The sequence below is a fragment of the Musca domestica genome, unplaced genomic scaffold, assembly GCF_030504385.1.
Source record: "Musca domestica strain aabys unplaced genomic scaffold, Musca_domestica.polishedcontigs.V.1.1 5, whole genome shotgun sequence".
In the NCBI taxonomy this organism is placed as follows: domain Eukaryota; kingdom Metazoa; phylum Arthropoda; class Insecta; order Diptera; family Muscidae; genus Musca; species Musca domestica.
The window spans coordinates 15,415,851-15,437,021 of NW_026712346.1; positions in this window are offsets into that span (position 1 = coordinate 15,415,851).

The following is a 21,171-nucleotide window of genomic DNA, read 5'->3' on the forward strand; positions in this document are numbered from 1 at the left end:
CACAGAAGTTAGTCCTATAGTTAATGAAGCAATCGGTCCATTTTTTTTATACCATACAATACTATGTGTTGGGGTATTATAAGTTTGATTGGGCCAAAAATTATGTAACATCTCGAAATATTGGTTTCCCACATAGGAAAGTATATATGGATCTTCCTATCTCGCCGAGCTGAGTCGATCTAGCTATGTGTGTCCGTCCGTCCGTCTGTCAATGTTAATTTATAATCACTCTACAGGTCGCAATTATCTTCACGAAATTTAGAATGGAGGTGGGGCTAGGGCCAGAATAGAAGCCTATTGCTTTTGGAGATGATCGAATAATATTTAGTGGTTGAAATTGACCAAAAACTGAAAATTTTCCTGATTTTGCAGTTGCTCTACAGGTCGCACTTATAGACCAATCGACGCGGAATTTAGCATGGGCTGCGCAGAAGTCTTCCAATTTTGATGGTCATTGGGTAATATTTAGTGGGTCGAATAGATCATAACATTTGTGTTAAATAAAAGTCAAATTTCCCATTAAACCGCAAATATTTTTAATCCCTGCGAAATCACAAATAAACGAACAGGTCAATTCTGACCGTTACGTAGATGCCAATAGCAAATATATCAGATATATATATAGCGAAATATATACAATATGTATATCCAAAGAAGGGGATGTTAGCTAGAACGTTTATATTTCAAGAATGGCTGGACCGATTTTGACATATTTTGTCAATTCAGAATGCCCTCTTGGCAAAAAGAATAAAATCTAAAAAATCGCATAAAAGATGCCCATAATGATGTTATTTTTTCATATTTTTTATCACATGCAATTTTTTCAATTTGACTTAAAATATTGAAGTGTATATTTTGTAATATTTTTTTCACCTTGCAACACAGGTTGGGGCATGGTACAATGATATCAAGGTAGGGCAGAACTACCATATGATTTTAATTTTTTTTATTTTCTTGGCTTAATATGTCATCTTTATTTGTTTATGTATGTGTTTTCTTTTCAATAACAAAAAAATTGTTCAGCAAACATTCAAATTCGGGTGTTTTCAAAATGTTTATTTCAACGTATGCATCGACAAAATCTAGAGTTTTTGTAGCGAAATAATCCTTTAGAGATATATAGTACATGATTTTGAAAAGAAGTGTTGACATTTCATTCAATTATCGCGGTTTTCAATTATTTATTCAAAATAAATGCAACAAGTTGTTTGATTTTTTATTGTTTTGATACTAATTCTGACATTACACGCCAAACAGGTAGACCTCTATACTTGCAATTTTTTCAAAGTTGACCTACCTTCTCTTCATTGTACCATGGGTTGGGGTTATTATATACAGATTGCAATTATCGTCCGATCCTCACGAAAATTTTCACAAGGGTAGGGTTAGGCTCAGAAGGGCTAAGCCTATTGTTTTCAAAGATGTCCACAATATATTTAGGGGTTGAAATGGACCAACAACTAAAAATGTTCCAGATTTTGCAGCCGTTATAAAGGTCACAAATATAAACCAAAAGGCGCGAACATTGGCTGAGGGTATACGTCTGTCGGTTGAAATGGACCAACAACTAAAAATGTTCCAGATTTTGCAGCCGTTATAAAGGTCACAAATATAAACCAAAAGGCGCGAACATTGGCTGAGGGTATACGTCTGTCGGTAGAACCGATTGTTACTTTTTAACTTGTTTTACATCAATTGCCAAGTCGATTTCTTTTTTCAATTGCGCATATTTTTGTAAAGGGACATTTTTCTTCTTTTAAAATATTGACAATTTTTCTTGTGTAATCCATAAAATGTCATAATATTCGTATTGGAAAAATAAATAATTTTAAATAGTTTTATTCTTACCATTTATTCATAGAAACCACATTCAACGTCACTACTTCCGTTTAATACATATTTTAAGTGTATATGTATGGTATGATTCCAGTAAATAATCCTCCTATAGAACTTTCGAAAACACGTTTTTTCATGACGTTCGGCCCATCAGAGATTGTAGCTACAATGTGGTTTGCAAAACTCAATCCATGTTTCTGCAATTTTTCATTTATAATTTTTCGCATTTGGAGGAATTCAACTTTTTAGATATTTAAATCCGACCCAAATTGTGAAAATTACTTCTTCCGCTAATGTACACATTAAAATATTTTCCTTGTGATAAACTAGTCCACTCGTCCAGCAATCAAAATTCTGATTTTGGTATTTGTGAGTTATTGATTTTATAATGAAATAGCTGGTTCTGTCCGCGTTGCCGGCGCACGAATCACAGATTTGACTTATGTAAGCGGTACAATTTTTATTATTAGTAAAAAAAAAATTGTAATTTCCAAATAGAAATAAATATTTATTCAAAAATTATAATAGATGTTCATTGCTTTTAAATAGTCTGATCTGGATCTTTAGCCATAGGCTTTAATTTGAGTGTATGATATGGAACATCTATAATAGCCCCATGTGAAAACTCAGCTAAATTTTTGGTATTGTAAAGAGCTCAGCAACATTTTCCATTTAAATTAGCTATGATTTGGAATTTGTATTTCCAACGTTTAGAATAATGTGCTGCGTGGTATTTAGTTTTGTCCACCTCATAATTGAGGGCAGAATGATTCTTTCTAATATTTGTAATTTTTTCATGTTTCTGCCACAATTTCCGACTGAATGAGTCCCAGTTTGACATTTCGGAGTTTATTTCATATAGACGTACATCCCAAATCTACGTTCCCAGCCAATATTCTCTTGGGGGTTGTAAATTCAATAGAATGCAACATTTTCTGTTCTTGCCACTCATTGGTTATGAAAGTGGACTTGGGGGTACACTAATGTGGTGACAATTGTTAAATAAATGCCGATGAGGACGATTATCTGTAAGATGGTTCTATACCCAAGAGTATCTTAAATACAATTTTTTAGCCAAATCAATTGATGAATGTGGTCAAGACCAAGATGGACCCTACTTCGAAAATTGAAAATTTTATGAGGAGAAGTTTTCTACCCTCTTAGAAACAAAGATGCCGAATAAAAGAAAGAAAAATGAAAAACACCCCAAAAATAGCTTCAATCATTTGATCCAAACCATGATCATATTTTGCAAGGATATTTTTTCTCAAATTACCAACATTTGCCGAAATTAGTATGAAAAATATGGTTAAATTGTAAAATATACTTAAAATACTGCAAAACGATTTAAGATTTATCTTGAAAGTTTAGGAATAATTTCTGGTATAATATAAATCCTTTTCTTACGTAATGTAAAATTCTCTCTACCATTTTTGCACTCACTCTTTTGAGTTCTGGACGGATTATTGTCATATGAAAGAAGTAGGTTCACGTTTTGAAATGAGCCACATAACGCTTTGTCGGTCATTTTTATTTCTTAAAAAGCGTTTGTATCTTCCAGCTGAAGCACGATGTAGGTCCTGGAATTAAAAGCTAGATGCAAATTTTAGACATGAAAGATCGCCATATAACATCCTATTGCGCACTCATTTCCTTTTTTATATTATTCAGTCAGAATGCAAAACAATAACAAATGTACTACTCAATATAGTATGTCAAGATACCATTCCGAAATTGTATGAATTGTCAAAATCCATCAAGTTAGCGTAATAACTCCAAAATCCAAAAGTTAGTTAGCGTAATAACTAACATAACTTTCATTTATATAGTGAAAATAATTCTTTATTTTGTATACTCTTCTGAAATGATATAGTTACACAATAAAAACATAAAATCTATAAATAGCAGTTTTATCTGTTGTCGTTTTGTACTACCCTAAAAAGACTACACATCACATTAGATTTCAAAAATAAAAAAACTACAAATGTACATTCGAAAACAGTAATTCAATGGAAAAAATCATGCAATATAAAACATTGCTATTGTACATTTCAAAAGTCAAAATGAAAATGTTCAAATTTCACATTTTTACGCTATTATTTTGGCTTTTATCCTTTTCTGCCAAGAGACAATTCCGAATTTGTCTGAACCGTTAAAATCAGACCAGCGGTTTTTGAGTTATAAGCGTAGTAACTAATACAATATTCTTTTATATATATAGATTTGCGTTGAAGTTTTTATTTATAAATTTTTATTTACTTAACCTAAAAGTACGACACATCGTTTTGTTGATATGTATATAAATATTTAGAAATAATATTTCCCCGGGAATTTCAGACCCCAAACTCTACACATGAGACAATCAGACGAAAATTGTAAGAATTCGTTTGGATAAATTCAAGCTCTCCACAGGCAATGACTTCAAATAAAATTAAATATTTCCGGTAAAATATTAAAAGTAACGATACCTTTTTTAATGGCTTATGTCGAAACGTAAACCGATTTTCCTAAAGCAAGTTTTGATTCAATGACAACCCAATATGCCATATGAAAAGTATAAATCCCTTAACAACCTGAAATGCCAAATAAATAATTGGTAGGCAAATATCGTGAGTTCTGTTATAAATATTTATTCAATATAACAAACACTTAATTTTTAAGTAAAAAATATCAGCGCATTCTTATCATCAATGTTGATTGGAGTTTCAAAAGAGTAACAGACTTTCCCAAATAATACAAATGATATGAAATGGAAAACAAATAAAAAATGCACTGAATTCAGTTGGGTGAAACTTTATATAAACAACCCAAAGCTACCCTAATTATCTTTCCCATATTCTCTACCAAATAGTCTACGCTGTTTCTATTAATCGGATAGCAATAGTTCTTATCCACAGACCGACTCCTGTTAGTATTTGGTAGACTTGTTGTTATTATAGACTGCTTACATGTGTTGCTTCATTGATATCAACTATTGCAACAACCACTTAAACATACAAGTAAAGTTGATATTATAAAATTAGTCGACTTTTAACGAAACAAAAAAAAAAAAACAATATAGAAAAAAAGTTTGACCTGGGGTTTCTTTACATGTGCTTCCAGCCCCTGTAAGTTTAGCTTTAATAACTGGAATTTAATGACCAAGCAAGTTTTAGCTGTTGCAAGCTGGTTTACTTATGTTTAATCAATCCATTTCATGTGAGATAGATAGAAATAGATACACTACATGGTGGGTTAAGGACCAATGTTTCTTGGTGTTGCATCCTCTGTAGTCCAATCAAACTTATGAAACACTCCACAAAAATTGCTTGAGAAGTACGTCATAAAGAGAACATAGCTTTTTCAAAAAAATTTCTTTATTTTCGAATACAAATTGTTAAATTTTAAAATAAACCTGAAATATATTCAAATAAATCACGTCTCGTAGAAGTTCCCAACTTAAGGTTGCCCGTTGTCAACTTTGTTGTTGAAAGGGTTAATTATGCTTTTTAAGAGCATTATATTTGCGATATACGAACGACGTGTGAATTATAGCGACTCTACTGTCCATAACAGTTTCAAAGTTTAATCGTAACATTGCTTTCATTATTATTTTTCTAATAACAACGATTTCGGTTTCCTTTATTTGGTTTCCAAGTATCAAACAATTACACATACATAGCAATAAAAAATTTTAATAACAATAACAACAGTTCAAAACTTCGCCGCTTCTAACGACCCCAGCAACTGTTTAATGGGAGTCTATAGTCCAAACGTATCGAATTTATAATTCATAATAACAATAAATTCCATATCACATCATTAACACTTTTGTGTGTTTTTATTTCAATGTTGATAAGGTTTCACATAAAAATGACAACTGGCCAATGGTAGGCAGAGTCGTAAAAATAGAACAATATTTAGAATGCCTTGAAGAAAAAGAAAAGAATGCAATATATGAACGAGGATCGTTTGTTCAAAGTCTCAAGAATGGCATATTTTGTTTTTATTTCTGTTTATACCCTCCACCATACTATGGAGGATATATTAATTTTGTCATTCCGTTTATAACTCCTCGAAATACTCATGTCAGACCCAACAAAGTATATATATTCTTGATTCTAAGACGATTTAGCCATGTCCGTCTGTCTGTCTGTCTGTTGTAATCACGCTATCTTTCGAACAAATTGAGATAGAAGGCTAAATTTTCAGTCAGGTTAAGTTCGTAAATGGGCCATGTAGGTCCAAGTTATCATATAGCCCCCATATAACGGTTCCTCCCGATATTCGGTATTTTGATGATCTTAGCGACATTATTCACCGGAATTGTTTCAAATTTGGCATTTGAATTTCGTAATGGATACTACAGCCTAAGACAGAAAATTATCTGTGCAGGTCCACGTCTTCGTATAACCCCCATATAACGGTACCCTCCGATATTCGGTATTTTGATGATTTTAGCGACATTATTTACCGGAATCGTTTCAAATTTGGTATTTGAAGTTCGTAATGGATATTACATCCTAAGTCAAAAAATGAGCCATGTAGGTCCACGTCTTCATATAGCCCCCATAAATCGGCATTTTGATGATTTTAGCGACATTATTTAACGGAATCATTCCAAATTTGGTATTTGAAGTTCGTAATAGATACTGCAACATAAAACTGAAAATGGGCCATGTAGGTCCACGTCTTCGTATAGCCCCCCGTACCCCCGATATTCGTATTTTGATGATTTTAGCGACATTATTTAACGGGATTGTTTCAAATTTCGCATGTGAAGTTCGTAATGGATGCTTCAGCCCATGCCAGAAAATTGTCTGTGCAGTTCACGTCTTCGTATAGCACCCCATATAACGGTAGCTACATTATAAACAGATTTTTCTTCAAGTTTCGCATTTAAATATTGTGATAACTTATGACAAAAGTTGCCTATGCAGGTCCACGTCGTCGTATAGGCATTCGGTATTTTTAATATTTTACCAGAATTTTTAACAGATTTTATTTTTTTGGAAATTGCCAAATTTGTACCAAATGGTGGAGGGTATTAAAATTTCGACCCGGCCGAACTTACAGCTTTTTTACTTGTTAATACTGTCATCGGGTGCTACTACTACTTTAATACTAGCTGAACACGGTGCACTTTGCTACCCCTTTTATATTTATTTTATATGAATTCAAAATATTATACACGAATATCTTGTGATTTTAAATAATTTTTTTTTAAATAAATTATTTTCATGATTTTTGCGACATTATTCACCGGAATTGTAAAAAAATTAGTTTTTTGATGGTTTCAGCAACATTATTCACCGGAATCGTTTCAAATTTCGAATTGAAAAAAAATGTTGAATTTCTTTCGATTTCAAATGTCAATCCAGTGGATCTTATTTGATGTATACACTATGGAATTGCCACTTGGGATCGAGGAGATTTTGTAAATCTAATCATACTTTAGTATGTTTATTCTGGTGGCTAAGGGGAAACTTAAATTACAACGGAATTTTTCCATATAATTGAAAATAATACTCACACATACACAACTAAAGTTGACATGGTAAGCCAAGCTAATAATAAAAAAAATAAAATCGAAAATGACATTTTAAGATAATTTTTTTGAAATTTTGTATTACAAAATAATATAATAAATAATTTCACAGAAAACAATTTGAATGCGATTTTGTGGAACTTTAGCAATCGACCGTATATATTAATTTGGGCGTGGATTGACAAAAAAGAACAAACAAAAATAGAGGCAAGATCTTTCAAAACTAAAACAACGACCAGCGACGTGGATTGGGTCAGTTTTGTTTTTTTTTTTCAAACAAACAAACAATTATACAGACGTTCAGAATATAATTAATTAATTACTACTATTACTTGTATATATATATATGATTGTGGTAGTTTTGGAGAATGTAAATAACAATAAGTAAAAAAGCAGTAAGTTCGGCCGGGCCGATCTTTGAATACCCTCCACCATTTGGAACGAAGTAGAAAATTAAAAAAAAAAAAAAATATAATCCATTGAAATTTCTGTTAAAATATTTAAAATAACTAATATCGGAAGGTAGGAAGGTCGATATATGGGGGATATACTATCGTGGACCTATATAGACAAATCTATGTTACAAGGAACTCCCTGCGTGGATTTCAGATAATTCCATTGGGAAATGTGGCTAAAATCATCAAAATTTTGAATATCGGGGGTACCGTTATATGGGGGATATACGACAAAAGAGAGATCTGTGCAAAATTTTAGCTTCCTATCTTAATTCGTTTAGACTGTAGCGTGACGGACAGACGGACGGAAAAGGCTAAATCGTCTTAGAATTATACGCTGGTCAAGAATATATATACTTTGTTGGGTCTAAAATGATTATTTCGACGAGTTACAAACGGAATGACGAACTTAATATACCCTCCATACTATGTATGGTGGATGGTATAAAAACATAATCCAATTTTCACTTATTTTTATGTATATGGCTTTTTCGATATGTTATTTGAGAAGTCTCATCAGTAGCATGACAAAATACTAGAACCATAAGGTAGTAATCGCATGCCATTCCACTTATTAGATTTGAGGAGTTAGGTGGCTTAACCTTGTTTAAGAGTAAATAGAAATAAATACGTTAGTGTAAGACTCAATATACAACTCATGCAAAACCTACAACAACTATGTACAATATGCAAAGTGTACAAAAATGATAAGAAAGTTATTGCAGATTTTTGCAATTGCTAATAGCTGAAGAACCGGTTGAAAATTGATGTAATCAATCTACGTAATACGTTACCAGTAGTTAGAAAAAATGGTTTATTCCCTTATAAATTACCAACAAAAAATTATGTTCCTCAATGCCAAATAATGAAGGTTGTGAGTTTGAGAGGCGGCGTCAGCAAACGAAAGATAGTGAAATGATGTGAATTGCTTATGTTCGCAACAGTGCCGCAGTATATAGAAGCTACAAAGCAGAAGATTGGGAGTTCAATAACATGGCCAAAAATAACTACTTAATTCGGAAAACATGACCTTGTAAAATTAATAACTAATTGAATTTGAAATAATCCCTGTTTACGCTGTTAATAAATAAATAATCCCCAGTCTCTAAAACATAGAAATTTTATAAAACTATATTTGATAAAATAATTTAATTCAGCTCAGAAACAAATACTTCAAATTTTGTGAAAATCGGTTAAGATATAGCTATATATATGCTCTGCGGTATTTAGGCCCATTCGCGGCGAAGCGCTTGATTGAGGTGATCGACCCATTGGTATCCGGAAAGCGAGGAACTCCATTTTGTAACCATTCTTGGGTGGCGCGTGCTGAGTGCGATGGTGCTGAGTCCAGTTGTACAGAATATTTTAATATTCGGCATTTATTCTGATGCCACGGTCGGTTGATACGAGCGGAGAGCGTCCATCGGATGTTATGGCGGCCCACACCATCACCATGGCCGGCGCTTGAGTTCTGGTGGCTAACCGAAGATGCAAATTTTAGCTGACCTCTTTGGCAAGTAAACACCATCATTTTGTTTATTTAAAAACTGCTGAACAACGAATGTTTTCTCATCGGAGAAAACTAAATTCGGCAGTTCACTACTTTCGGCCAAACGAAGCAACTCTTTAGCTCTTTTGAATCTATTTTCTTTCTGTTGCGGCGTAAGTTCTTGCACTTTTTGGAATTTCAATGGCTTTACCACGAGCTCATTTTTCAATATTTGCCGAATAGAATGTTGCGATATGTTCAGCTCACGAGCCATTTTTCGGCCACTGCGACGATTTCGATCAAGTCGCTTCTTTACTTTTCGAACCATTTCTGCTGATGTTGCTGTTTTATTTCGTCCATTTCCTTGGCGTCGGGCTACGCTACCAGTATCTCGGTAACGAGCGATTGCTCTAACTATAGCCACTTGTGGTTTTCCAGCCAAATATAAAGAAATCACACTATCCCAGCTTGAATTCCATCACGAATATTTTTTTTCTGGAAAATTCTCACCAAAACGCATTTGTACGCTTGTAAACAATATAATGGGCGGTCACTGGTAACAGCTGTCGAACGAGTGGCTTAGAAATGACAGCAGTCTGAAGTTGGTGACGGTTTTTTCATCTCACCCTGTACATGTATTCATTGCATGTATATGTCTATTGTCAACTTGAAAAGTTTCTTATGTATTTACGAAATTTAAAATAAATTATTATTCATTTTGAATAAATTAATTCTCCCAGGGCGATTGCAGCCTTAGTATTTGTAAGCAGAGTATTTTTATTATGAAGTGTTGAGCATAACAATCCGCTTGCCTTAAAGTTATTCGATTCTGGTTTTAATAAATGGCCGAAATAGCCGAAATGGTCAATAGTTGCAAATTGTGTAATTTCAGTAATTTAAGAAGTAAGTTGGTGGCCGAACTCAATTATTCGATAACGCTAACGATAGATAGAAAAATCTTAACCTTTATTTGATTTTTTTACATAAAACACTGTTTATTTTATATATTTTTGTCGGCAACGACACAAAAGCTACAGAATTCACAGTTTTTATATTGAAACCATCAATATATAATTTTTGTACGCCCTCTAAGAACTCTGAATACAATAGCTGTTTTTGGCAGAGTTCCCCAGTGACTACGAAAACGATATAAAATTTGTAAAGCAATGCACGTACTGTATACACATTGTCGTCCCCTATTTACACATAGATATGCACAAGGAAATTGAAAAGGGATTATATATTTAAGTGAGTGTATTTATCATGTTTCAAACGAACGTACATACAAGCCAATATATATTCACATTCACTTTATGATACCCTACACCACTTTGCTAATTTAGTGGAGCTCCGCATACACGCGATGATGATAATTATGATTTAAAGTTCATAAGACTAAATGTGCCGAAGCATTTGTATCTTTTAAATTCGGACTTGTATTGCCCATTTGATATATATGAGATATTTCTGAGCTGTATTTGATATATTTCCCTGAATATCGTTGTTACGGAGTGCATATTACGGCTATGGGTAACAAATATAACAAATCGGATGAACAGTATATATGTGATAAAGGGCTGCAAATGTCAGAATTTTCTCTATTTATGCCATGGAGAGAAAACGCTCTTCATGTTACGCCCTGTTTGATCAAACACATAACAGTACGTGACATCCAACCAAATTCTCGATATCTCGTCATGTCGGTCAGACTCAAACCCATCGTCATAACATGTAAAGACCATTAAAATGGGATGTTGACCAAAATGTTCTACCAAAAAATAACAACAATGAAACAATTGCCAGCGAAAAAGACACACACGTAATGAAGGCAAAGCGCAATCGCTACCTGATTTTGCGATATATGAAAAAATAAATTTTTTGTAATAAAGTATTTCTTTGGAATACTAACATATTTCAGGTAATGGTCCACCCAAAATGTTCATATATCGCGGTTATTGACGAAACAATCCAAATTGTCAATCCTTATTAAAAAAACGTTACAAAATTTCTAAATAAATGTAATTGAAAATGAGTGTTACTTAATTCACGTAAACAGCACTATATACTTCTATTGTTTTATTCTGTGAATATTCTGTTATTCAATGAGAGTCATATTTCTGCCCATATACTGTAATTTTAAAATTAAAAGAACACTATTTGTGGGTAGAAATTCGGCAAACAATATTTTTCTATTATTTTATGACCAAAAATTTATGATAGACATTAATAAATTGGGATTGCCCAGTATATTTTCCATTTTTATACCCTCCACCATAGTATGGAGGGTATATTAAGTTTGTCATTCCGTTTGTAACACCTCGAAATACACTTTTTAGATCCCACAAAGTATATATATTTTTGATCAGCATAAAATTCTATGTCGATTTAGCGATGTCCGTCCGTCCGTGGAAATCACTCTAGCTTCCGAACGAATTGAAGTAGATTGATAATATTTTGCTCAAATGTATGTTATGTCTGCAGGATTTTAGGTATTGAGCCATGTAGGTCCACGTTTTGGTATAGCCCCCATGCAACTGTACCTCCCGATATTCGGTATTTTGATGATGATTTTTCATCGGAATTATCTGAAAATCCACACAAGTAATTCCTTGTGAGTACTTTACCCCCTGAGAGAGATTTGTCTATACAGGTCCACGATATCGTATATCCCCCATATAACGGTACCCCCCGATATTCGGTATTTTTATGATTTTACCCACATTTTTTATCGGAATTGTCTGAATATCTACACAAGGAGTTCCTTGTGGGTACTTTATGCCTCGACAGAGAATTATCTATATAGGTCCACGATATTGTATAGCCCTTATATAACGGTACCCCCGATATTCGGTATTTTGATGTTTTTAGCCATATTTTTCAACGGAATGGTCACAAGGGATTCTTTGTACACAAGAGGTTCTTTGTGAGCACTTTACCCCCCGACAGAGAATTCTCCATATAGGTTTACGATTACGTATAGCCCCCATATAACAGTACCCCGCGATATTCGGTATTTTGATGATTTTAGCCACATTTTCCAATCGTATTGTCTGAAAATCCACACACGGAGTTCTTTGTGAGCACTTTACCCTTGAAACGGAATTGTCTATATAGGTCCACAATATCGTATATCCCCCATATAACAGTACTCCCCTATATTCGGTATTTCGATGATTTTACCCACATTTTTCAACGGAATTATCTGATAATCCACACAAGGAGTTCTTTGTGAGTACTTTACTCCCTGAAAGAGAGTTGTCTGCATCGGTCCACGATATCGTATATCCCCCATATAACGGTACCCTCTGATATTCGGTATTTTGATTATTTCAGCCACATTTTTCAACGGAATTGTCTGAAATTCCACACAAGGCGTTCTTTGTGAGCACTTTACTCCCTGACATAGAGTTCTCTATATAGGTTAACGATATCGTATAGCCTCCATATAACGGTACCCCCGTTATTCGGTATTTTGATGATTTTAGCTATATATTCCAATGGTATTCTCTGAAAATCCACACAAGTATTTTTTGTGAGCACTTTAACCCCTGAAAGGTATTTGTCTATATAGGTCCACAATATCGTATATCCCCCATATAACGGTACCCCCGATATTCGGGGTTTTGATGATTTCAACCACATTTACCAATGGAATTATCTGAAAATCCACACAAAGAGTTCCTTGTGAGTACTTTAGATTTGTCTATATAGGTCCACAACAGCGTATATCCCCCCATATATCGGCACCTTCCGATATTAGGTATTTTAAAGATTTTAACAGAATTTTCAATGGATTTTATTTTTTTGAATATTTTCTAATTCGTTCCAAATGGTGGAGGGTATTCAAAGTTCGGCCCGGCCGAACTTACTGCTTTTTTACTTGTTTTAAAGTTTCGCATTTGAATATTGTAATGGCTTATGACAAATGTTACCTACGCATGTTCATGTCGTCGTATAGACCCTAATATAATAGCTACATACGGTATTTTTATAATTTTAATAGAATTTTTAACGGATTTTATTGTTGTTGGGAATTGCTAAATTCCAACAACACCAAATGGTGGAGGGTATTCAATGCTATATCTGAACCGATCTTCACCAAATTTGACATACTGACATTCTAGACTCAATTCGGTCGTAAGTGTCAAATTCCATCCAATTTGGACAAATATTAGATGTTTGGTGCACAATAAAAGGAAAATCGGACGAAGTTATATATGGGAGCTTCTGAGCTGTATTTGATATATTTCCCCAAATATTGTAGTTACAAAGTGCATATTATGGCTGCGGAGGACTAAAATAACAAATCGGATGAACACTATATATTGGAGCTATAGCTATATCTGAACCGATTTCGATCAAATTTGGCATACTTATTTTCAGGTCCAATCTGATCGTACGTGCAAAATTCCATACTATTCGGACACGTTTGGCGCACAATAAAAGGCAAATCGGGCAAAAGATATATATGGGAGTTATATCTAAATTTTGACCGATTATCTCCAATTTAAATAGGGTTCGTCCTTGAGCCAAACAAATGATTTGTGCAAAATTTCATCTGGATAGGGCAATAAATGCGAACTGTACTTTGTTTACAAAAATACATGAAAAGACGGACGGACGGACATGCACAAATCGACTCAGAATGTGATTCTATGCAGATCGTCAGAAGGAACTATGGGTCTATCTCGTTTCCTTTTGCCTGTTACAAACAAATGCACATAGACATAATACCCACCTTGTGGTGTAGGGTATAAAAAGTAAAAGTTTATAGTTAATTTGCAATCCTTATTGTCATAATGAAACAATTAAAACTTTGCTCGTGATATGGTTAAACATAAATCGTAGGAAAATCGGTTATTTCTAAAATTTAGAGTTTACCATTAAACAGGTTATTGTACTAGCTGGCGCGGTCCGCCACTTTTAGTCTTTGATGCATATTTTTTAAAGCATAATATATCACAGATTTGACTTATGTAAGCGGTACAATTTTTATTCCCTCCACCATATATAGTATGCAGGGTATATTAAGTTCGTCATTCCGTTTGTAACTCATAGAAATAATCATTTTAGACATAACAAAGTATATATATTCTTGTTCAGTGTAAAATTCTAAGACGATTTAGCCATGTCAGTCCGTCTGTTGTAATCACGCTAGAGTCAAAACGAATAGAGGTATGAAGCTAAAATTTTGCACAGATCAGTCTTTTTTTCTTCAGGCAGGTTAAGTTCGAAGATGGGCTATATCGCTCCACGATATCGTATAGCCCCCATACAACGGTAACCCCCGATATTCGGTATTTTGATGATTTTAACCACATTTAACAATGGAATTGTCTGAAAATCCACATAAAGAGTTCTTTTTGAGTACTTTAGCCTCTGATGTTCGGTATTTTGATGATTTTAGCCAGATTTTCCAATGGATTTGTTTGAAAATCCGCACAAGTTCTTTCGGAGTACTTTACCCTCTGAAATAGAATTGTTTATGTAGGCCACGTCTTCGAAAAGCCTCCATGGTACATCACAATATTCGGTACTTTGGTGATTTTAGCGACATCATTCATCGGAGTTATTTCAAATTTGTGTGACAGAAAATGCAGGTCCAGGCCTTCGTACAAGCCCCATATATCAGTACGTTCATATAATCGGTTGGTATTCAAATTACCAACATTTGCCGAAATTGATATGAAAATGTAGTTAAATTGTAAAATATACTTGACCCATATCATGACCTGCAAAACGATTTAAAATTTATCATGAAAGTATAGGAAGAATTTCTGGAATGATACAAAACCTTTTCTTACTTAATGTCCAATTCGCTCTACTATTTTTGCACTCTTTAAATTCGGTATTTTACTGATTGCAGTCCCAACGAATTTGAGCACATAATGCCCGTATAATGTTACCTATGATTTAAGGCTACTTTTAAGGGTTCGGAAGAATTTTCCGAGTATATGAATCTTTTTTTTTATTATATTTTCAATTCACTATACTATTTTGTATAGTCCGCATATTACAGCGCCTCTGCATATTCGGTATTTCACTGATTGAAGTCCTAATGAATTTTGCATTTGGAGTTCTCATTGGACGAATTATTTCCATATCTAATCAAAAAAAAATTGGGTATGGCAACCATATAACAGCATGTATAACGGCATTATAGTCCAGATTGCGTATATTAACTTTGGAGCAGATGATTTTGGCAAATATTAGGATTTTAGATAAATCGAAAAAATGGGCGCAAAATTGGGCGTGGTCCAAATAGTTCCAGCCGGCCTCAACTGGTTTAATTGCCAACGAACAACAATTGGTTTATATATAGATTAAAAAGTAGGCGTTGTCAGTTCCTCAGCCCCCCAAATAAATACTTAGGATTGGAGGGAAAGTCTACAGTATGTCGTGTAATAATTTTAAAACCGATATCTTCATTATTTTGCATATATAAGGATTATAGATAAATCGAAATAGTGGGCGTAAAAGTAGGCGGGCCAATATTTTGTTCTTTAAAAACCTAACTCGGGGTATGACGGACGTTTGTACAAAAAATTATGCAAATCAGTTCGGCTGTTCTCAACGGATTCTATTACCAACGAACAACAATTGATTTTTATATATATAGATAGATAAATATACAATTTTTGGTACATTTTCCCTGATTAATGTGAACACATCAATTGAAGACGTTGCAAAAACAATCAAACTAGTAATTCATTGACAACCACTGCCAGTTCTTCATCTTCTTCTTTTTTTATTTTTTTGTTTTGATTTTATATGAATTTAAAATATTATATACGAATATCTTGTGATTTTAAATAAAAATAAATTATTTTCATGATTTTTGCGACATTATTCACCGGAATTGTAAAAATTATTAAAATTTGTAAAAATTATTAAACATTATTTACCGAAATTATTTCAGATTTCGTATTTGAAGTTCGTAAAATTTGTGTATGCAAGTCCACATCTTCGTATAGCCCCCATAAAACGATACCTCCCGATAGTCGGTATTTTGATGATTTCAGCAACATTATTCACCGGAATCGTTTCAAATTTCGTATTTGAAGTTTGTAATGGATACTACAGAATATTATAAAAATTTCGTAAGCAAGTCCACGTCTTCGTATGGTGCCCATATAACAAGTTTGAATTAAGTGTAAGTAGTCTTCGTTTGTTTTTTAATTTTCAAGTTCCTTCCAAATCGCTTGATCTACCAACGCGTGAACATACCAGGTACAGCTTATTTTTAGGCCAACTTTCGTCACCCATTCCAAATTTTATTGAAATTGGAAGTACATAGGGGATTTGGTGCATCAAATACATGAAACCGGTCGAAATTATATATGGGAGCTATACCCAAATCTGAACCGATTTCAATATAATTGTCAAATTGATTTTTGTAATTGGACCTTTATATCGTGTTTGGTGCATCAATTACATGAAATCGGCTAAAAATATAAATGGAAACTATATTCAATTCTGAACCGATTTCAATATAATTTAAAAATTTATATGTGCACCAAATTCCGTTACACATTCTAGCTATGTGTTTCCGTCTGCTTGTCTCTCCATGTTAATTTGTAATCAACCCACAAGTCGAAATTATTATTAGTAGGGTAGAATAGAACAAAAGGCCTTTGTTTGGTAAAATGGTATATTAAGGTTCTCGATTTGTTACAGCCCCATATGACGGTATCACCCGATTTAAGGTATTTCCAAGACTTTTGTCGTATTGTTCAACTGTGTTTCCAGCGGACAGAAAACATGTTTGCATAAAAGTGTTCTTATAGGGCCAATTTGTCTAAAAATTGACCTTTGGAGTTCGTAATGGGTTCTAACACCGATGGTAGAACATTGATTATCTAGGTATATGTTTTCCTATATCACACATCAAACGGTACTTTCGGATATTCGGTATTTTGACAATTTAAGCCATATTTTCTAATAGATTTGTGTGAAATGGTATTTGTACTGCACAATGGGCTCTACAAGCCAAAACATTGTCCATATTGGTCAACGGTTTCTATACAACGGTTCGGTATTTGATATATAGATCGATATTCGGTATTTTGATAATCCTAGTCACATTTACCCACGAAAATTGGCATTTAAGACTCGCAATAGACTACAGTTTTTGTGGTATAAAATTGTCTATATAGGCTACCGTTTTTAATTGCCCCCATATAACGGTTCCAACCACTATATTGTTTTCTGAAAACTCCAACTGCATTCTCCTACCGATCTTACTGGGGTTTGTAGTTTAAAGTGGAATACGTTTGAATCCAGGTACTTTTGTATACACATGTTTTCTTTACCCAGTGGTGGTGGGTATTAGAAGTTCGGCCCCGCCGAAATTAATGCCCTTTTACTTGTTACACGTTAAACCAGTGGATATTTTTTTATATATACACTATGGAATTGAAAGTTGGGATCGAGGAGATTTAGTAAATCTAATCATACTTTAGTATGTTTCTAGATCCAGTAGCGAAACATTGTATATGTACGTTTTTGTATAGCCCCATATAACGGTACCTCCCGATATTCAGTATCTTGATGATTTTCGCAAATTTTTCCACTAATTTGTCTAAAAATTTATTTTTTTGGAGGTCTATATACACGTTTAAATTCAGATATTTTATATAAAAATGTTTTGCTTGCCTAATCGTGGAGGGTATCAAAAGTTCGGCCAGGCCATTTGCCTGGGAATTCATTTATAATCCACAAATGTAATAAACTACTACTGGGTATATTAAGTTTGTCATTACGTTTGTAACACCTCGAAATATACATTTTAGACCCCACAAATTATATATTCTTGATCAGCATAAAATTCTATGTTGATTTAGCTATTTCAGTCCTTCCGTCTATAGTTCCCATATATTGATACCTCCCTATTTTCGGTATTTTGGTGATTTTAAATACATTATTAACCGATGTTTTTTTCAAGTTTCGCATGTGAATATTGTAATGGCTTATGACAAAAGTTGCCTATGCAGGTCCACGTTGTCGTATAGACCCTAATATGACGGCTACATTCTGTATTTTTAAGATTTTAACAGAACTTTTAACGGATTTTATTTTTCGTTCCAAATGGTGGAGAGTATTCAAAGTTCTTTTTATTTTTTATAAAAACAACTAGCTAACCCGGACCGCGTCGCTGGCCCATAGAATTAGCTTGTAATGCATATTTTTAAGAACCTATTATAAGTTGTAAATGGTTAGTTTTTCTCTTTAAAAAGCCTAAGCAATGTTAGCTTGCAACTATAGTCAATCTACAAATTTGGCGGTGTCCATGTTGATGTTGATGATGTTACAATAGGTATATATTTCTTCTCATTTATATATAGCCCTCATATAATATTATCTCCTAATATTTGTTGACTAAATGTGCTCCAGTGTGTCATTTTATGATTTCAGTACACTTAAGTATAGTCCTTTCATACTGATATTCCATATAACTTGCCGATTTGAGGTATTTTGAAAGCCTCAAAAGCATTTTCGAGGCTATAAATCATTTGTTAAAACAACTACGAAAAGTCTACTTTATGATTTATTTCCTATTCATCAGTACGTCTTTATATTCGTTATATTATCGTATTTAATTAAATTTTCAAACTTCAATTGTCAGTATTATAAAAGTCTTGGCAATATTTTCCAAATCAAAAGTAATTTTGAATTCGTAACTTTTAGAAGACCATGTTTGTGACAAATCCAATTTCAATTAATCTATGTCCGTATGTGTGTGTGGCCCTTCGTTAAAATCGCAATAAAGGCGAAATATTTAGGTTAATATTTGAACATCTATACAATATTCCTAGGAAGTTAGAAGTTTTGTTTAGGTATAACAATACCGCTAAACATTAGTCCTTTTGTATGTTTTTGTTATAATTTCTACCGAATTAACTGTAATTTGACATTTAAAGTTTTCAGTATTGTGAAATCAATACCGACAATAACTGTTTACTATTTAATTTACTATTGTTCCCCATTATGCATAGCCCCAATTTAAAAGTACGTTGAGATTTTAAATGTTTTGATGCTTTGAGAAGTATTTTTTAATCCAAATTGTATAGAATATATGCAAAATTTCTCGATTTTGTTTTTTTTCTTCAATAAGAATTTTGCAATTCCCAAAGGCATTCTGAAACAAAATTTTCAAAATTTTCATTCATGAAAGCGTTTCCACTATAATTACAAATAACCAAAAGGAAATTTGAGTCCATTCGGTCAAGCAGTTCTCAATTGATGTGTTACTATATTTTTTTTAAATTGTATACGCATAAATTTATAAAATTATTTGTGGCCAGTTCATCTGACCCCAAACAGATACCTACGGTTGGAGGGAGAGTCAAGAGTACGTTATTTACTAAATATGGAACAAATATCTTCATTTTTTTTGGCAAATATTACAATTTTAGGTAAATCAATTGACGCAAAGAATGTTGCCTGCGGACAAGCCTCGTCGATTGGAATGGGCCCATGGGTCCGTCGAATATGGGCAACCCTGTATAGATAGATATACAATTTTTGGTAAATTTTCCCTGATTGATGTGAGCACATCAATTGAAGACGTTGCAAAATAATGAAACTAGTAATTCTCTGTCAACCACTGCAAGTTCTTCATCTTCTTCTTTTTTGTTTCGTATTTTAATTTTATTTTCTACAACAAAGATTTCCAATCAATTTGTGTACGTCTGTCCGTCTATATATATATATATATATATATATATATATATATATATATATATATATACATGTGTGAGACGAGCTTTTTTTCTGCATCGCCGTGGGCTTCAGTATTTAAACCGTGGGCTTCAAATGTGTAGACGTGCTACACAAATCTATTAAAAAGTATATATGGATCTTATCCCCATGTAAGGGATCAAATTAATTTTTAGTATGGTAAAAATCGTAGCAAAATTTTCCAGTCAAATGGGCAGTAATTTGGAATTTACTGTATTTTGTACACCTCATAATTGAGGGCTGAATGATTTAAGAATAGCCTAAGTTAATTACTTTTTTAAACCCATTTGCACCTTAGATTGTGCATTAGAGTCCTCATAAATCCCCCTAACCATGTTTGTACGGTGAAAGGTGGACTTGAAGGGGTACTATTATGTGGAGAAAATTCTAAAATGTGTAGATATGTTGAAATTTTTGTGTAAGATTTTCACTCCCCAAATACACATTTTTAGCAAAATCATTTGAAATATGGTAAAATCAGGAGGTACCCTTATATGGGCACTACTCCGAAACATCGACCTACATTGAAAACTTTCTTCTACCCCTTATAATCCAAGATGACAAATAGAGGAAAAATCAAAAACATAGCAGAACAACGTAGCATGTCAAGCTGGAAAAAATTCGCGTGATTTAAATAAGTAAAAATAGTTTTATCCACCTCATAATTGAGGGCAGAATGATTTCAGAATAGTCAAATATAATTACTATTTTACACCCATTATCGTAAGATGGAAATTAATTTTATTTGCCATTTAAATTGTAAGTTGGAGACCCATATATAATCATCATAGTATAATTCAATGACGATTCAACAAATATTCGGTCCCGTGCTACTTTCTTATATTTGTAATTTGTTCATGTTTTCATAACTTATTTCCCAGCTAATAACACCCATGGAGAATTACAAATTCAATAGAATACAAAATTTTCTTTTCTGACCACACATTAGATGTGAAAGTGGACTTGGGGATACTCCAATGTGAGGACTTTGCTTAAATAAATTCCTATGTGGAAATTATTTTTATGATGGTTCCCTATCCCAGGATATCATAAATACAATTTTTTAGCCAAATTGATGAATGTGGTCAAGACAAATATGGGCCCTATTCTGAAAATTTCAAATT